The sequence below is a fragment of the Pinus tabuliformis genome, chromosome 2_1 (assembly GCF_031772625.1).
Source record: "Pinus tabuliformis cultivar Carrire ecotype Pingquan chromosome 2_1, CPIR1, whole genome shotgun sequence".
Lineage (NCBI taxonomy): Eukaryota > Viridiplantae > Streptophyta > Pinopsida > Pinales > Pinaceae > Pinus > Pinus tabuliformis.
In genome coordinates, this window is record NC_142299.1 from 449,867,134 (window position 1) to 449,874,224 (window position 7,091).

Below are 7,091 nucleotides of genomic sequence, written 5' to 3' on the forward strand. Positions count from 1 at the left end.
ACATAATTTCGTAATCTAATTAGTTAAACATTAACTCTTACATAATTTCATAATCTAAATTTTTAACAATGCTACGTACCAAGAAGATATTTGTTCACTGTCTCAATATTGATTTCACTTCTCCTGGTCAGAGAAAAAATTCATTTACAGATTTATGGTTTATGATACAAAATTATTTCAACTTTATGGAGTGTTTTAGATTTTTTTGGTGAGATTTTATTTTTTGTTATTTAAAATTAATTTTTGAGTGAATATATTGATTCATCCTAAAAAAAAAATCACAATATATATGGATTCAGAATTTTGAAAAACTCTTAAAACACTAAGATTGAAAAAAGTTTTCAATATGATTCCAAAAAATTTATAACAAAAATATACCAAAAAACCCTTCCAAAAAATAACCCAAGTAAAATAAGACTATTCATAGATTTTCACATTTTGCACTCTAGTTTCAAAAAAATCCCAATAACTACTATTTTACAATGATGCAAGATCAGTCCATAGGTATTGTTGGACTTTGCAAGACCAGTCCACACATATCCCTAGACTTTCACATTTTGAATCCCAATTTAGTACGAAAATCAGTATGTTATATATACCTTTTGCATTTTGCTTCCCAAAAAAATCAGCGAGGTTTTTAACACATTCCCAATTTAGAATATTCTCTGCTGTCACATACAATAAAATGGTGTTTTGTTCATGTAAATGGGTCACGTTTTTTTTGTCTTTTTGGTTTCCTACTAGGAGCACCCTACTACATTGCCAATCATTTTTAAAAACAAAAATCCCTTCACTATGCTCATGAGATTATTCTTCATCCAAGGGCATCTCATACACAAATAAATATAGCATACGATCTCACAGATGTTGTTAGATCTCTTAATCAAGACAAGTGATCCATGCTTTCTTTCGCCTCCTACGACAATAGATTTACCTCTAACGCTTCCTGGAATGCTTTCCGGGCATTGACGAGCATCCATTTTTTCTCATAACACGTCCCCAACAAACAAAGAGCTTTGAAATTCCATGCATTGAACCCAACAATGGCCTTCAGGTCATCCAGGGTGGCCTCCAGGCAACAACGCTTGGAATTGGAGGTTTCAAGTTCCAGCTCGTCTGGCTTGACCAGAGAATCAGACTTCTTAGGGACAGAGAGGCTCTTCCCATGGGGGGCATGAGGGCGGCATCCAAGCAACTAATGGCAGCTTTCAAATGGACACTTCAATATATTTTTGTTATATTAAAAATAATAAAAATGAAGCATAAATAAATCAAGATATAAGATAGCTTTCTTGGATAATCTAGCTAAACAAGGGCTAGACAATACCATCCATGTGGTGGGATATTTTTCTTCTGAAATCACTCTCTCGCTAGTCCTGGAGCTGTGAGTCTGGGTGGGTTATGTTGCCAATGTTACTAATGCTGGGAAAACTCAATACAGGCAACACAAAATCCCGATCATAGGGAGAGGCACTCTGTAGAATCTGGAGTGGATGGACAATTTCAACCCAGACAGGTCTTTGTCTCCACTCTCTTCCGTCGACAAAACAAACATCGACTAAGTGACCCATAGAATGGTCAGAAACGATGGGAGAGTGCAAAGGTTTGGTTCACTATCTACACCTCCAATGATCCCTGCTCGGCCTTAAAAAAAAGGCGCTTGAGAGCAAGTCTTGCGAGAGCTCAATCGGCCAATTCCAAGCACGACTGAGCCTCCTCTAGAAAAATTTGAAAAGCGAGAGGATCAAAAATTTGGTTGATAATGGTTAAACATAAGCTAATCAGTTGGTTGATAACCGACACAAGCATTTGTTCAAGCTAATCAGTTGGTCGATAACTGACACAAGCATTCGCTCATAACTAAAGTAGGATCTAATGGTCAATATTTTTCCAATCGTCTAACACTACATCTAATGTTGAATATCAATAGAGAGTGGCAGCTAAGGTCATTCATTTCAAAGGGGAATGCCTTATGGTGTAATTACTTGTAAACACCTTGGTATAGTCGCCCTTTCTAGCCTAGAGGACAAGGTGAATTTGAGGCTTTAATTAAATAGATCGCTCAACAAAAAGAAAGAAATGGTTACAAAAAAAACAAACCTAAGGATAGAAGGTCGAAGAGATTTTACTTCAACAATGGCAAGTAGAGTAAAAAGAAACAACATAACATAGGTTGAAGTTTTTACCTGTTCCTTCTATAAGAAAGCCAAAACATTCCTATAAATTTTGGGTTAGGGTTTGAACGGTGGTACTAGAGCTCATCCAGTAGACTAAGGGTCAACAAATGAGTAGGAGAGGCATTGGGGGTGTGTGGTGTAGAATTTTCTCTACAAATTAGCTAGCTCACTGATATCACGTAGAAATTTCACCTGTAGATCCAACTGATATATGCAATGTACTAAAGAATAATACTAAATCTACATCTACCATAAACTTAGCGGAAGCTTAATTGAACATGAGTAACTTCAAGCATGAACATATATAACTGAGAATAAGAAGTAATCAACCATAACACAGAAGATATAACCTGGGGAAAGCACCAGCCTAAAACCCCATCTCTGTATTATCAATCAAGTGGAAATATGTTCGGGTTACACAAAGGCTTAGCTCAGAAGATATCCAGCTCTCAGTACAATCCCTCTGCTGCTCATAGACAGTAAAAGGTTTATCACAAACCTTCTCATTTTCCCTCCAAGCCTCCTATTTCTATGCACAGTTTTTCCTGGGTCCTCTAGCTGCAACCTGTGTGATTCTCACCTCACACACAACACTAACCTCTGAAATAACTGCACAAACCTGAAGGAGATAAATCCTCATCATGGATGAGCTTCCTTTATAGGAAAAATATTCATCCAACTGATAGTATATTGTCCCTTCTCTAATCTCAACTGGGTCTTTGTCTGAACTGAAATGCATCAGTTATCCATGAGTGAATACACAATTATCTAAAAATAATAGTTGTCACATGCATACATCTGAAATATCATCTTCTGATTCTATTATAGACCAATCATCTTGAAATTCTTCTATATCTATACAAGCTTTAAGTTTACTTGATGAATTTTGCGGGCACTTTCGTGCGAAATGTCCTTCCTTTTTACAAATGAAACAACAATTATTGTTTCTTGGTTTTGATCTTTTCTTCAAAAATTTATACTTTAGGAACAACTTTCTTGGATTTGAGATTCTCTTGGTTTTAAATCTACCATACCTCTTTGTTTTCTTTTTCCTTTTGAATGGTGTCCATGGTAGCATGATTTTGCAGACATCTGAACTGGGTGTGATGTCATGTGCCTTCTTTTGCCAGCATAAGTATTTAACTTTCTCTGTGATTATGAAAAGAAGGTCAACCCAATAAACTTGATCTAGTCTTTTGTTCTGTACATCTAAATCTTTCATAATGAGGTCTCCTAGATTGCCTGGTAATTTTGACAAAAAAGAAATTTTTTGAGCCACATCATTTGAGAGATTAGCTTTGAAAACCTCAACCATGAAATCTCTACTGAATTGATCAAAGTACTTCAAATCTTTTAATTCCATTCGACTAAGATCTGTTATCAATTGATTCTTCTCATCAACTGGTTCTGGCAGAAACTGTGTCTTTAGCAATAATTCTAATGTAGACAGTCTGGCTTCCATGACGGCTCTTCTCTCTTCTTTTGACGGTCCCATCCACCAATCATAGACTATACCAGTCATGCGTTTTTCTGCTAGGACCATAATGGATACATTATCCAATTTTGTTGTAATCTGCATCTGATACAGAGCACCTATCCGAATCCGAATTGATTCTCCAGGGTTTGAAGAATTATCTAAATATAGAATATAGCCACTTGTATTGGCAGCATATAGATCTTCTTCTACACGTGGATACTTATTCACTTCTTTCAAGATATGAGCCTTGTTCTGGTTATTTATGGATGGCAAGATAAAAGAAGGAAATTTGGAGGCAGCTTGATCAAGAGTCATCACTTCTTTTTTTGAAACAAAAGGTTTATCTGTTTTATATGCTTCCTTTTTTTCACTGGTTAGTTTTCCAGTGTTCTTTGAAGTGGACTCTTCTGCACTAGTTGCAATTACTGCTTCTTTTGATTCTTCTTCTTCCCGACCCCAATAATTGGGTGCACTCATATCTATTTGAAACTTAGGGATTTCTTTGGCCTTTTTCTTTTGTCTCCTTGTTCTTCTTTCTTCCTTTTCTATCTTTTCTGATTGTTTTTCATCATAGAGCAATTTCAGATTAGCATTTATCAAATCTGCTTGTTTGCCTAAGTCATCTAGAACATCTTCAGTGTGTGAACACCAAGTGGTTAGATAGTTTCCTATCTGGTATACCTGGTCCATATCATTTGGATTTTGTGAATTTTGTTCTAGTAAAGGAGCATAGTCAGCTCTTGTTGCTGGCTATCTAGTATTGGATGAAGAAGTACTGAATGTTGTTTTAGGCGGCCATTTTCCTCCTTTTACAAATCTCTGATTTGCAAACTGGAATTCATCAACAAGTGGAGTATGACTAACATATGTTCAAAACATCTTATTTACAGCAAAGAAAGGCTTTTCTTCTGGTATGTACAATTGACTTGTAGACAACGGTATACTAGTGGAAGAACTGGCTTCATCTAGTGAAGGAATATGATGATAAAAAGATTTTCTACCACTTACAAGAGGTTGTTCATTTTCTTGAATTGCTAGTAACACATGTTTTTCTGACATGATTATAGGTGAAGGTACTTTTGATACTTTTGGTCAATCTCGAAGAATTCTAACACGACCATCTGATACAGACATTCTTCTAATATTGCTCTTTGAACTGTCTGCGGATGCCAGATATTTATATTGGATATACCAGTCATTAGGCAAAGCTTCTTTGTCATAATGAACACCTTCTACTTGAGCATTGCTCACTCCTACAACAACACAATCTTTTAAAACTAGCTGTCTTAATTTAGGATGTACACTATTGGTCAGCTGGAAAGAGGTTTGGATTAACACAGATAAATATTCATTGTCTTGAACCATTTCTAGACCTTGTATTCCAACTAAAGCTTTCCAACAATCTTTTAAGTGAATATCAGACAAAATAATGGTATAATCTGGATAGATAGTGCCATATTGACATCCCGAGGATAGATTTCCAAGTATTATCCCGATCCGGGCATGATCATATATGTTATGTCTGGTGTCGAAGACTTATGCTATACAAGGAGTATTGAGACCATGAAGGAATAATGGAGCTAATCCAATTCTAATTCCCGAGAAATGAAAATAGGAGAATTTCTTTTTAGCAACATATTTTCAGAAGTTTTTAATTTCATCTTCAGAAAACAAATTGAGACCAACAATTTGTACAGATGGACCTGATATTTTTATCTTTAGTTTAACTTCTTTTAGCCAAATTTTTTGGATAGACTAAACAAAGATGGAACATGGTAAACTTCTTTAGAGCTCAAAACTGGCGGGTTCCAACTTTTTGGATCTTCAACCTTTTCATGTTCTACATTGTTAGATTCAAGGGATCTACAATCTACTTCAGATACAGATCGTCTATCAATATGTGAGAATGTTCTTAGGAAATTGGCCATGTTGAACTTTTACAATCTATTTCAGGGATTGACTGAAGCAGCTTTTATCTACACAGCACTTGTATTACAAATGATTTTCGAAGGCTTCCTGGCTAACTTTAGACTCTGTCTATAGAATGTATCATGTCCAAGGAAGGAACTATGGCTCTGATACCAATGGGGTGATCGATAAACAGAAAGACGACAGGGTAGTGCACGGAACTGTAGCAGCACTGTAGCAAGATTTACTAAATTGAACACAAATTATGGAATGAGGCTAAGCAAAGCCAAGCAATCACAACACAAATGCAACAATAGAAAGCCTTGGTATTAGAACATACTTCTAATCAAATTCAAAGACTATTAAACATCAGATCTGAGGCAGGTTACTTCTCCTCAAGCGAACATGCGCGTGAAACTGTGACCTCTATCCATGGGTCTTCAAATGCCTGTGCCTTACAATTCCAAGTTCTTTTGGATGACAGAAACTATCCTCGGACAGGTGGCCTAGTAGGCTTCAATATTAATAAAAACAAGAAAAATACATAAGGCTTATTACAACATGAGATCTCAGAGTTCTCCGTCAAGCGATGTCTTGAACATCTGCAGATCTCTCTTTTTATAAACTCCCTGACTCTACTCTTCTAAACTACAATGAAAAAGCAGAAGTAATTGAGGGTCCTTTTGGCATATTTTCGTCGATGGTGTCTACTCAACCTTTCTGGTAGAATCTTTTCTAGTAGTAGAATCTTTTCTACCAAAAAAGTTGAGTAGACACCATCGGTGAAAATATGCCGAAAGGACCCTCAATTATTTTTCTTTTTCATTGTAGTTTAGAAGAGTAGAGTCAGGGAGTATATAAAAAGAGAGATCTGCAGATGTTCAAGACATCGCTTGATGGAGAACTCTGAGATCTCATGTTGTAATAAGCCTTATGTATTTTCTACCAGAAAAGTTTAGTAGACACCATCGGCGAAAATATGCCGAAAGGACCCTCAATTATTTCTGCTTTTTCATTATAGTTTAGAAGAGTAGAGTCAGGGAGTTTATAAAAAGAAAGATCTGAAAATGTTCAAGACATCGCTTGACGGAGAACTCTGAGATCTCATGGTGTAATAAGCCTTATGTATTTTGCTTGTTTTTATTAATATCGAAACCTACTGGGTCGCCTGTCTGAGGACAGTTTCTGTCATCCAAAAGAACTTGGAACTATAAGGAAAAGGTGTTTGAAGACCCATGGATAGAGGTCATAGTTGCACACGCATGTTTGGTTGAGGAGAAGTAACCCGCCTCAGATCTGCAATTTAATATTCTTCGAATTTGATTAGAAGTATATTCTAATACCAAGGCTTTCTATTGTTGCATTTGCATTGTGCTTGCTTGGCTTTGCTTAGCCTCGTCCCATAATTTGTGCTTAGTTTAGTAGAGCTTGCTATAGTGCTGCTACAGTTCCGCGTGCTCCACGCACTACCCTGTCGTCTCTCTATTTATCGATCACCCCATTGGTATCAGAGCCATAGTTCCTTCCTT